Here is a 13,253-nt window from a genome sequence, read left to right as displayed (position 1 = left end):
CTTCTAGGAAAGAATACAAGGATTTCTAAATATTTGCTGTTGTCTCTCTTTGAAACTACATAATGTCTTAAGTAGCTATAATTAACATCAGGAAAACAGAGGAAACCCTGACGTTATCTGGAAGAGGGTCCCGTATTGACTGACCCAGTTTTAGGAAGATGGAGAGGAGGGTCAGGTTAAAATGACTTATTCTATTTTTCGTGGTTAAAAAACAATGTGTTTTCATGCTGGGAAAGTAGACATTAAAAACAGGCAAAAGAAGAAAATAAAAACTACCAGCAATCCTGCTCCTAAGGTAACCACTTCTCACAGTTCAGTTGATATCCTTCAAGTCTTTTTGTATTCCCATATATCTGTATTTTCTTTTCCAATAATAGAGTAATTTTTTTTTAAATTTTTTTTTTCAACGTTTATTTATTTTTGGGACAGAGAGAGACAGAGCATGAACAGGGGAGGGGCAGAGAGAGAGGGAGACACAGAATCGGAAACAGGCTCCAGGCTCTGAGCCATCAGCCCAGAGCACGACGCGGGGCTTGAACTCACGGACCGCAAGATCGTGACCTGGCTGAAGTCGGACGCTTAACCGACTGCGCCACCCAGGCACCCCCCCAATAATAGAGTAATTTTTAACAACATTGTTTTATAACCTGGTTCAATTAGAAATATATTCAGAGTATTTTCTGTTATTGGATTTCCTTCTGCATAGGATTCAGAATGACGGTTCTTCTTGGCTTCTGCCTTTTGGCCATACCCTGTGTCCAAATATGGTAGCAAATTCTGTTGGCTCTGCCTTCACAACAGATCTAGAATTTTGCTATGGCGTTACCCCTGGTGCAAGGCACCCTTGGAATATTGCAACATCTTCCTAATAGACCCTCCCCTTTTGACTTGTTCCCTTATGCTTGTCTTAAACACAGCAGCCAGAGTGATTACTTAAAAACCTGAGTCGGATCACGTTGCTCCTCTGCCCAAGCCCTCTATAGGCTCCTCCTTCCACGGACTAAAATTCAAAGTTCTTACTGTGATCAGTAAGGCCCTATACCATATGCCTCACCTTATTTACTTCTTTCCCTCCTGCTCACTCCACTTCAGCCACAGTGACTTCCTTGCTGTTTCTTGAATATGCTCCAGCCTTAGGGCCATGCATTTTCTGTTCTTCCTTTCTAGAATACTCTAGAACATTCTCTACCCCCATATCTGCACAACTTGTTCCCTTGCCTCTTCCAACTTTACTTAGATATCATCTTCTCAATGAGACCTTCCCCAAGTAGCCTATTTAATATTTTGTAACTCCTACCCAAACCCTTTCTCCATACACTCTCCATCTTCCTGCCCTGTTGGATTTTTCTCCACAGTCAACATCACTCTCCAACATACCAAGTATTGTACTTTTGTGAAAAATGTGTTACATTTGTTGCCTTTACCCACCCTCCCCAACCCAGCATGCAGGCTCCACAAGGCCAGACTTTCTGTCTATGTCTTTCATACATTTCTCTCCTATGGAACCATGCCTGGTACAGAATGAAGAAAAAGCATGTCACCTGTGGGTAGATCATGGTATGTTTAAGCAGTCTCTATTGTTGGGCATCTCGTTGTAGCAATTTCCTCTCCTCTGATAGATAATGCAGAGATCCATAAAACTAAGTGCTTTTGCTCATACACTATTTCTTTAGGACAAATCCTCAGAATTAGGTATACATTTTTTGTTTTACAGCTTTCAATACGTGGTGCCAATTTACTTTCCAAAACGTCTACATCAAAGAGCTCTCATACCAGCAGCGGTCCAAGTCAGTGACCATTTGTCCACACCCACGTCAACTCTGGGTGGTACCAGGAATCTCCATGTGTGTGTCTTCCCAATCCAATCAACAGCTTCTCAGGAAATACAATGAGGGGTTTAAGTACTTTGAGACTGGGGTGAATGGAACTCATTGGACCAAAATTTTCCAAAGGCTAGGACTCTAGAGAGTAAGTGAGGTGGTAAAAGAGGAGGAGCATTGGCAGGGAGAGGGACTGTCTTGGGCTGACCACGTGAGGATGTAGCAGTGCCACCTGACCCTGCTATTGTCAGGCAACACTGAGACCATGATGTCATGCAGATGCTTGTCTGCATAATTTTTCTTCTTTTTTTAATGTTTATTTATTTATTTGAGAGAGGGAGAGAGAGAGAGAGAACAAGTGGGGGAGGGCCATAGGAGAGAGAGACACAGAATTCAAAGCAGGTTCCAGGCTCTCAGCTGTCAGCACAGAGCTCCACGCAGGGCTCAAACGCCCGGACTGCAAGATCATGACCTGAGCCAAAGTTGGATGCTTAACTGACTGAACCATCGAGGCGACCTGCACGGTTTTTCTTTTTTAACAGATTCTTGTAGAACACCTATTCTGTACAAAGCTCTGTGCCTGCCCCGTGCTGTTTGGACACCAAATGCATGCTGGTCCCTGCCCCAGAGAGAGCAGCAACCCAGCCGGGGAAAGAAGACACACTTAAATAACTCCAGAGTTATTCATCTGGCACTGCTCATCCCACACCTGACTGGTACATTTGTTACAATGAATGAACCCACACTGACACATCATTATCACCCAGAGTCCATAGTTTACATTAGGGTTGACTCTTGGTGTGATCCCTACAGCCTTGGCAAATATAAGTGACATGCGTTCACTGTCATAATGATGAAGTTTTGGGGTGATGGGGATTCATGGGGTCTGGAGCCAACAGCCAAGAAAGAATTCTTGAAGATGTCTTTGGTGCAAAAAGGCGATTTTATTAAAGCATGGGGACAGGACCCATGGGCAGGAAGAACTGCATTGTAAGTGTGTGGGGGAGGGTGTTATGGAGTCAGAGAGGGGAGAGGGAGTTTCCAAAGAGACTTTCACATGCTAAAGACTTACTGGAGGCCTAGCTATTGTCAAACTAAGGTTGTTTTTCCCCCTAAAAAAGCATTACCATTAAGACAGTTCCTGGACTTCAGGCTATGATGGGATTGTCCTTTCTGGTAAACTGGTGGAGACTCTTATCAGTTTAACCATTTGTTTTTTTGTCCTTCCCTGTTTTTGGGTAGCCTGGAGTGTCCAAGGAATATCAGACTTGTTGGGGTTGGTGGGAGTGGGGAGGGGTACTGTTAGCCTGCACTTTGCCCTCAGCTTGCCCCATGCTCCCTCATCAATAGTATCATGCAGAAAGATTTCACTGCCTCCCAGATGTGCTGCATCTATTCATCCCTCTTTTCCTCTTAACCTTTCCCAACCTCTGATCTTATTGTCCCCAAAATTTTGCCTGGAAAAGATGTCATAGAGTTGGAATCATACAGTATGTAGACTTTTCAGATTGGCTTCTTTCACTTAGTAATGTGCATTGAAGTTTCCTCCATGTGTTTTCATGACTTGGTAGCTCATACTGCTGAATAATATTATGCTGTCTGGATGTAACAAAATTTATCTATCCATTCACCTACTTAAGGACATCTTGGTTGCCTCCAAGTTTTGGCAGTTATGAATAATGTTGTTATAAACATTCTTGTGCAGGTTTTTGTGTGAACATAAATTTTCAACTCCTTTGAGTAAATATCAAGGAGCTCAATTGCTGGATTGTATGGTAAGAGGATGTTTAGTCTTGTGAGAAACCGCCCAACCGGCTTTCAAAGTGGCTCACCATTTTGCATTCTCACTAGCAATGAGTGAGAGTTCCTTTTACTTTCAGCCAGTTTTCAAAACTGTCACATTTCACAAAGAACATGAAGCTTGAGAAGGACCTTGAGCTATGGGTAAATGAGATTCATGAATGGACAAAAGAGAAGAGATTGTGGTCTGGAATCATGTTCTGGGAAGCTATGCAGCCCAGAAAAGACTTAGGCATGAAGAGGAATGATAAACAGATAATCCACTGACTACTCCCAAGGGGACATATCACTTTCCCTTGAAACTTGGATGCTACTGCTTAGACCTCTCTGTCCTCAGCAAACTTCCCAGGCAAAGCTACTGGGGGTGTCTCCTTTGGGACAGGTGTAGTAAGGAATTTGGTTTCACCCAGAGAGATCTCACTTTTATCCCTGGCTCCTGGAAGGTAACCATTAAACCCTTGGAACTCCCTGAGTGATAGGACAGTCTTTGCTATCCAAGTGAGCCCCTTGGACCACGGATAGCTTATGTTAATGGGTGGCTCAAGATGGGCCCCTCAGGCTATGTGATAACAGTCCAAATTCCTTAGAGAGGGAGATGGAATTGAGTTCAGACCAATGAGCAATCAATCAGTTGTGCCTATGTAATGAAGCCCCAATAACATCTCTGGACACCAAAGCATGGGTGGGTTTCCCTGGTTGGCAATACTCCTTGTGTATCCTCACACACTGATGCTGAGAGTGTGTCACCTCCTGAGGACAATGGAAGTCTTGTGTTTGGAAACCCCTGGACTCTGTCCTCTGTGTGTCTTCCTTTGGTTGGTTCTAATCTTTTCCCTCTAATAAACTGTAGCCATGAGTATAACAGCCTTCAGTGAGTTCTGTGAGCCCTTTCAGTGAACTGTTGAAACTGGAGGTAGTTTTGGAAAGTCCCTGAATTTACAGATGATGTCAGAATCAAGGGTAGCCTTGGGAACTGTTCCTTCAGACTCTACAGCTTGACTGGCTCCAGGTAAGGCCCCCCTCTGCCTCTGTGCCTCCTCTAGACAACAAACAACTTTGAATTGTTCTCTATTTCTATTGTTCCACTGGAATCCCAAGAAATGGCCACATGCTGTTGTTGTTTATTGCAGATTTCAGAAATGGGTCTTAGAGGAAATAACAAAGTTCTTATCTTTAGTAGTATCCCTAACAGTCCATATATCATCATAATGTGGAATATACATGCCATATATATATATATATATATATATAGAGAGAGAGAGAGAGAGAGAGGGAGAGAGAGAGAGAGAGAGAGAGAGAGAGAGAGAGAGAGAGAGAGAATCTGGCAATGTGTGACCTGCATTCTGTGTGGTGTGGAAATGACACTTCCTAAAATAGGAAGGGCCTCCTTCCCTTGTGTTTTCCACATGGCAAGGTCATTCTGTGCATGAATGCAGGTGGAGTCTTTATAAAATAAAGCCCAACTCTCCTGTTTGTGCTTCCTCTGGCCTTTCAGACTAAACAAATCCTTTACATTGGCAAAGGGCCGGACAAGCATTTAGTATTAATTAATTCTTGGAAGTCTCTGGGGAGAAGGTAAGTATTCTTCGGAACTGACAAAACGGACTTTTCATTAAGCAGGTAAAGCATTTCCCTGAGGCTTGAGCTTTTCCACCTCAGGAGTCCCCCTTGCACGGGGCTGGCCCAGGGGCATCCTGCCACCCCAGTGCCTGGGGGCCCTATGGACGAGGGTACCAATGTGCCGTGTGTGTGTGTGTGTGTGTGTGTCTTAACTTTTACTTTCACTGACAGTCTCACACCAGGCTTTTCAATTCTGGTGTTTTTCCCACTTAGAACATGAATCTGACCAGTTATATTTGGATGTTCAAAAGGAGAACCTACTGGTATCTGTTGCTGACATAGTGTAAAATTTGCTTGGGTTAAATGTCTGTCCTTGGCGACTTTCTACTGTGTTCCAGGTAAGTCTTTTATCATTTTTGAAATGTACATGATGACTTTTGCCTGCTGGAAGCTGTGTTTGCTTTCTTCTCTTTTGCCCTTCTCACCTCATCCCCTGCAGACCCATATTCCTCAATCTAGAAATAGGCTGGAGGCACTGAGGGGTTGGGGAGAATCCTGTGTCAGAATTTGCACTGTCCATTGAGTGTGTAAATAGAGCAGTGATCCTGCTATCCCTTCCATGTGTTGTGTGTTTATCACACTTAGATCCAATCACAGAGTTTGCAGCTAAAGGGACTGTAGATGCCACACTACCCACTACTCACTTATCACAGTGACTTTGCATCCACTTTTTGTTGAGGCACATCTGTCTCATCCACTATAAGACAGAGGCTTCCTGTTATTCCCAAATAGGGCTCTGCACATTCTAATGCTCAATGTGGTGCATAGTTCTCTGATTTACCAATATTCAGTTCTCTGCTAATTTTGGATTACAATTTTCCACACTTTTGAATTTAGGGATGGCAAAGTGATGAGCTCCAGACAGACATGAGAAGAGAAGTGAGGTGTGTCCTTCTGGGCTAAGACATTTAGTTGCCAGAGTTTACCTTATTGCCCGCCCCTCTCTTGTGGGGAATAGTGAAGCCTCACATAGAGGTGCAGGTGTCCTAAAATGGTGTATAGTAATTTTTTGGAGAAAAACCTCCTTGCCACCAGCATCCATCTTGGACAAGTAGCGCGAGGGGGAAATAACCTTTCAGTGTGTGTAGCCTCTGAGATTTTGGTGGTTTTATTAGTATAACCTAACCTAGTTTATGGGTTGGCAAACTACTGCTTATGGGCCAAATCTGGCCCCCCCACCTGTGTTTATAAATAAGTTTTATTAGAACATAGCTACACCCATTCATAAACATTCATTATGGGTATACATACAGCTGCTTTCATGATGCAGTAACAGTGATGAATAGGTGTAACACAGACAGCATGGCCTGGAAAGCAGAAAATATTTACTATTTGGCCCTGTAAAGACAAGGCTAGCTGATACCTGCCTATCCTGATTGAAATATTCCGTAAAAGCTTTTAAATAATCCAATCAACACTATAAAAGGTGGAAGCCCAAAATTGTTTCTAAAATCATGTCAAATTATTTTGCATGATAATCAGAGCAACTTAATTGGCAAGTATGTATCGAGTACCGTTATGTGTCAGGTTTGGGGAGAATGCTTTCTCCTTGGGGCCCTCTATGTTCAGGGGTGGGGGAATGTGCTCCCCTTCTTTGTAAATTTGGGAAATAAGGACTGACGCTGGGAAGGAGGCTGTGACAAGAGAAAAAAAAAAAACTCAAGGACTCGGCGTGGACCAAGGGATTTCTCACCACTATCTCCACTAAAATTCATTCATTGATTCATTCATTACATATGTTATAAGCTGATGCCATTGCTTGAGTCCAGAACAGAATAGATGACACTAAGAAATCTTGAGGCAATTACAATACATCACGGTTAAGTGTTAGGATGGGAGGGGCACAAGTTGCCCAGGGAAGGTTCTTCCTTATTCCTATCCCTATTCCTACCCTTGACCCAGCCAAAGTGGTAACTGCTGAAACTCCCTGAAACTGAAGCCGGGCAAAGGCTAAGAATTGGTGACCCACTAACTACAGTACTTGGGAATTTCCTTCCCTCTGGAGAAACCCTGGAGCAATCTCTTCACAACCAGATCGGATGGATGGCAGATCACGTAGCAATTTCTAGATCCTTACTTTAGCCAGAACCCCGCCACTAAGGCTTGTAACACAAAAGAGCTTTCCCCATGCATATCTGCCTCTAGCTCTTTTCATCTGATGGAGAGAAGCATCCTATTGATCATGACAGCACAAAGAACTGTGATTTTCTTTTTTTCAGGGGGTGGGGCTCTTCAGTTGGGAGGGAAGGGCTGGCTAAGCTGGGTGGCAGGTAATTGAGCAGTAGAGACACACAAGCTGAAATGATAATAAATGTGGATGCTGCAGACTGAGGTTTTATGTGAAGTTTGCCTTTCCCACATTTGTACCTCCAACAAATTGATTCGGTACCCAATTCCAGTCATCATCTTATTTCAAATTTGGTTACCTAGGAAACAGAGGGCACACTGCTGGGACAGTCTGCCTGTGTCCTGTGCCGACTGAAGCTATTAAAGCCCATCAACTTGGCCTCCGAGAAGCACTGAACATGGACAATTTCTACTTCCAGCCAGGTTCTTATTTATTTATTTTACTGCCCTGGCAGCAAAATGAGTTATTGAACCATTCAGTCTATCGATTGGGATAGCTTTTCCCCTTGAGTCCTCAGATGCCCGAAGCCCTTGGGACCTGGTGGCAGCCCAGGAGACTTTTGTTGATGGTCAGTCCTCACAGGGGAAGCCAGGCAAACATTCACCTTCAATTTCATGGAGACAGGGGTCTGGGCTGCAATGAGGCATGGCACCACCATATCAAGGTTCTTACTATCTTTGAACATACGGACAAACACACATGCACACAAAACTTTGCATGTAATTTAATGGAGGAACTAGACTCCCAGGCTAAATATTTTTATCTAAATTTATTCTTCTGGGGATGAGTTTTCTTAGTTTTGAAAAAAGTAAATAAGCTTTTGATATGTCCAAGATCCAACAATCCTAGGGACTATCTGACCCCCAAGGGAAATTGTATTTCATTGTGCATCCTGGGAGATCTCTCAGTCCATTTATATTTGTTCTAAATATAGCGAACATGATGGAAATCATGCTTCTGTTTTTGTACAACCTGAGGACAAAGAATGGTTTTATACATTTTTAAGTGTAAAATGTAAAAAAAGACTACATTTACATTTTGGGGGTGGGAACAGTTGTTCAAGGAGTTGAGGGTATTGATTGCTTCTTGGTCTGAAAAGCCTAAAATATTTACTACCTAGACCTTTATAGAAAAAGTTTGCCAGCTCCCAGCACCACTTGACTTTTTCCCCTGTGATAGCTCTTTCCTTACTGTCTGAGGACCCAATGTGGATGCTGTGCCAACTTCCAAGTATGTCACTCCCAATTAGACATTCAGGGACCAGGGAAATGACCATTGGGACAGAGTTTATGGACCCAGTGGGCCCATTGTGAGCTGGGCCTAGGCCAGGGCTCCATTTGTTACCCAGACCCCTTACGTTCCTCAGTTAAGGTAGGCAGGCATGACATTGCTTTATGGCTTTACGATGTCAACAATGTCCTCAGAATATTTCGGTATTTCCTTTCTCCAGTGTATAGTAATCCAAGTAAATGACTTTATGTTCCATTAGGGAAGACATGAGAAATCATTACCATGTATACTTTCCATGATTGCAAGGCCTACCTGCCTGTCTTCTCCCTCCCTCCCTCCCTCCCTTCCTCCTTCCCTTCCCTTCCTTTTTTCTGAGGATGGAGACTCTCCTTCAGTCTGTAGGTTCTGGATCAGGTTTGGGAACTGAGCGAAACTGGGGCACTGCCCAGCTCATCCATTCTTGATTTCTTGGATTGCACAGATAGAATGCCATCCTTACTGGCTGCCCATCTATTTTACCTCTAGGGGCCCTGAGGTTTTTAAATTTTTAAATTTTTTAAAATAAAGTTTATTTATTTTTGAGAGAGGGAGAGAGAGAGAGAGAGAGAGAGCAAGCGAGCATGCAAGCAGGGGAGGGGCAGAGAGAGAGGGAGACAGAGAATCTCAAGCAGGCTCTGCACCGCCAGCACAGAGCCTGATGTGGGGCTTGAACTCATGAACTGAGAGATCATGACCTGAGCCAAAATCAAGAGTTGGACGCTTAACCAGCTGAGCCACCCAGGCGCCCCTAAGGGCCCTGAGTTCTAGTGACTATTTGTTTCCTCCCTGGGGGTCAAGCTCTGTGGCTGCCCCTCTGACCTGGACACTATGATAATTGCCTTCACCTGGCTCCTGGTGGTGACATGCTATCACGTGGTCTTTCTTGTTCCAGAGTCTTTTCACCCCACTATCCTGTTGTTGGCAAGCTCAATTCTATAGCAGCATCTCCTACAGAGCCATCACTGAGTCCCTGAGGGAAGCTGGAGCCTGTCTCACATGCGTCTTCCTTAGTGCCCTGGGAACAAGGGCATCCCCTGGACATCCCCTGGACCCTCCTTCGGAGCATATTCCTCTGCTGTGTTTTCCAACCTGATACAGTATATCCACTTGAGTGTGCACATTTCTCTGAACAGTCTCCACCATATGCCACCAAAATGCTGGCAATTCTACCTTACTTCGTGCAGCGGTTACTTTTCCATTACAAGCATGTCCGCACTGTCTCCTGGGGCTGTCCCCTGGGTGCTCCATCTGGAATCCTGGGGGAGTGCTTCCAAACCTATAGCACTTCCACAATCATACCTTGTGTTCTGCCCCCCTTGCTCCGACACACAGTCTGGCCCTCACACACGTGCCTAGGCTGCTGCTTCAGCTGGCTGGGTCCTGCTGCTCCTCTGAGATATTGTTCCTTTCCTCCTTCCCAGACCCAGAATGACCCTAGCTGGGCTGTGTTGTGCCTTAGCCCTATTAGCTCTAGTGTAGGCTTATGCCAGAAGTGGAGGTGGGTGGGACCCCAAGAGGAGCATGTGTTTTATGGAGGAGAGGCCTGTGCACCTACCTATAGCCAGGCTTCAAACATGGGGCTGGGTTAAGGGAGCTCTCTGCAAGCTCCAGGGCACCAGCAGACTTGGGCCTTTCAACCCCCGTGTTCTCACCTTGGTTATTGGGATCCCATTTTTTTTTTCCAGGGCCTGGCCCTGGAAAACAGGTGTGACGTGTTTGAAAGAGTGGTCTCTCTCAAACTCTGCTGCCCTGTAGATTCAATTCCTTGCCTTGTCTTCAGTCTCCCAGCACAGAGACAAGAGCCTCCCTCTATGCTTCCAAGAAGGCCCTCTGGCTTTCCAGCCTAGATTTCATTGCTGATTAGTTGCTCCCAGCTTTTCTTTCTCTTTTTCCAGAAGTCTAGCAAATTCAGCAGTAGCTACACAATTCTGTTGTTCTTATAGCAATGATTTCCCTCATATTTCACAAATGCCTGATGCCTCCCCTACCACAGATATGCTGTCCCATTTCACCCCTGGTGAAAGTTCTAGCAATTGTCCTTCTGTTTTATGCCGTGGGCTCTGGACTCCACCTCCACCAGTGATAGAGAGTTTTCATCCTCAGCTGGGTAGCAGATGATCTTGTTCCAATATCTCATTATAGTGTCTGCTTTCTTGAACCACTCCTGATACCTACCAACTGTCACAGACTGGGTTCACTGGGAAGCTGACTCTGAGATAAAGCTTATTGTGCAGGATGTTTATTAGGGAGAAACCACATTCATGGAAGGGAGAGGACGGAAGCAGGACTGGGCAGAGGGAGGTGTCAAGCTGTGATACAGTGCTAAGATCTTTGGTGACTCCTTGCAGACTATGAAGCAGAATGACCCTTTAGAGTTGCCCCAAATGGAGTCTTTTGTGACCCTCCATCATTGGGTGTGAGCTGCCACGAAAGAGTGACTCACCTTGGGAAAGTGGCTTTTTCCAGCATTAGCACTTTGGCCTTTGCACACTGTCTTGTGTTAACACTTCTGGTAGCTGGGGGAAGAAATGTTGTTTCTGAAGGGGATCTGAGCAGGACATCACAGTGTCCACTCCATGTATGTCAGATTATCTGGCCCCCTATCCCAGTTTCTCTGCTGAACAACTGTGGCCTTGGGTAGATCTCTTAATCTCCATAACCTTCAAGTTTCCTTAAGTTAAAAAAAAAAAAGGTGAAAACCAACATATGCCCATTTTAGAAAAGCAAGCAAAACACACTCAAGTAAAAAAGTAGTCACTTGTAGGTCCACCACTCAGAAATAGACATTTCCACCCTGCAATGTGTTTCCCGCCTTTTTGCTCCATATTTTTAACAGAGTTGTAACTGCACAATGTTCAATTTTGTATTCTTGTTTTCATTTAACATTATATATGAGTGTTATCACAAACTCTTTGTAAACATTAATTGCTAAATTATTGTTTCCAGTTGTAAGCATAATAACTATTCATAATAACAATTTTTAGAAAAAGCACACACATCTCTCCCTTTAGAAATAACAGTAATTAGAAAGAAATAAGAGTGCAGCATGAACATGGGGGAGTAAAGGAAGGCAAGAAAGTACATGACCGTGAAGTAAATGCTTAGTCTCAGATATCAGAGGCTTCAACAGAAAGATAAAAACCTAAAGAGAAAGAAAAGAAAGGTTCCAGTGCACTCAAGGAAAGAGAAGTTGCCCAACACCATCCTGCATATTCTTTTAATATGACATAGCTGGGCCCATCTTATGACATTCTGGTTGATACCAACTTTATCAACTTGTCTATTAAAGGCAAACTTGACTTAGTACAGTCAAAGATGGACTACCTGTATGCCAAATGTATAACTGACTGTTAAATGGCTGAAGTTGAGAATTTGGGTCAAGAGTATCCAGTGGCTCTAAGGATTCCCGAGAACCCTAGGTTTGAATGATTACCATGCACAAAGGAACCCATGAGGATAACTACTTAATATAGAGAGTAACTCAGCACAACCGTTACATTGTGGCCACAGTTGATTGGTGGGGGGAGCTTAAAGGAAGGATATGGAAGATCCCTGGAGTTCCCATTATGTACATTTCTTTTTTATTTTTTTAAAGTTTTTAAAATTTATTTGGAGATAGTGTGTGCACGAGTGGGGGAGGGACAGAAAGAGAGCAGAGAGAGAGTCCCAAGCAGGCTCTGCACTGCCAGCATGGAGCCCCATGGGGGGATCAAACTCCTGAACTATGAGATCATGACCTGAGCTGAAGTCAGACGCTTAACCCACTGAGCCATCCAGGTGCCCCGCATCACGTACATTTCTAACCATAGGTACAACACTGAGTGGATGCCAGATGATTATGGAGCCCCTCAGTTCCAATTCTTTTTTTTTTAATTTTTTTTTAGTGTTTATTTATTTTTGAGAGAGAGAGTGTGTGTGAGCAGTGGAGGGGCAGAGAGAGAGGGAGACACAGAATCTGAAGCAGGCTCCAGGCTCAGAGCTGTCAGCACAGAGCCCATTGTGGGGCTCAAACTCATGAACTGTAAGATCACGATCTAAGCCGAAGTTGGACACTTAACCAACTCAGCCACCCAGACGTCCCCCTCGCCGCCCCCCCAAGCTCAGTTCCAATTCTTAAGAGTTCCTCTGCCTTCCTTTACCAACTTTTTCTGTCCCCAGTTCATATAGCACTATGCTATAGAATGAATTATTCTATTTACCCATGTGCTCTCTTATAAGCTGAGTATGATTAAATATACTCACTTTTTGTTGTTTTTAAATCGATATCTTGTGGTGTGTTTTTTTTTTTTTGTTTTAGAGAGACAGAGAGTGCAGGAGCAGGGGAGGTGCAGAGGGAGGAAAAGAGAATCTCAAGCAGGCTCCATGCACAGCACTGAGCCTGATGTGGGGCTCTATCCTACAACCCTGGGATCATGACCTGAACTGAAATCAAGAGTCAACCAAAGGAGCCACCCAGGCACCCTGAAATTGATATTTTGTATCATTTTGAATTTAGTTGCATCTTTTTATACATCAGATGATTGCTCACATAAAAATAAAAAAGAATCATAATTAAGTTTTTGTTACATAACTCCTTTGTTTTTGTGTTTGTGTGTTTATAAATAATATTGGGGAAT

General features: G+C 44.0%; 1 pseudogene; it reads left to right on the top strand.

The window, feature by feature from the left end:
• The first annotated feature begins 11,689 nt into the window (after nucleotides 1–11,689).
• LOC123609707 lies at nucleotides 11,690–12,577 on the top strand (annotated as a pseudogene).
• The last annotated feature ends 676 nt before the right edge of the window (nucleotides 12,578–13,253 follow it).

The sequence above is a fragment of the Leopardus geoffroyi genome, chromosome B2 (assembly GCF_018350155.1).
Source record: "Leopardus geoffroyi isolate Oge1 chromosome B2, O.geoffroyi_Oge1_pat1.0, whole genome shotgun sequence".
In the NCBI taxonomy this organism is placed as follows: Eukaryota; Metazoa; Chordata; class Mammalia; order Carnivora; family Felidae; genus Leopardus; species Leopardus geoffroyi.
This window is presented reverse-complemented; position numbering and strand designations above follow the sequence as displayed.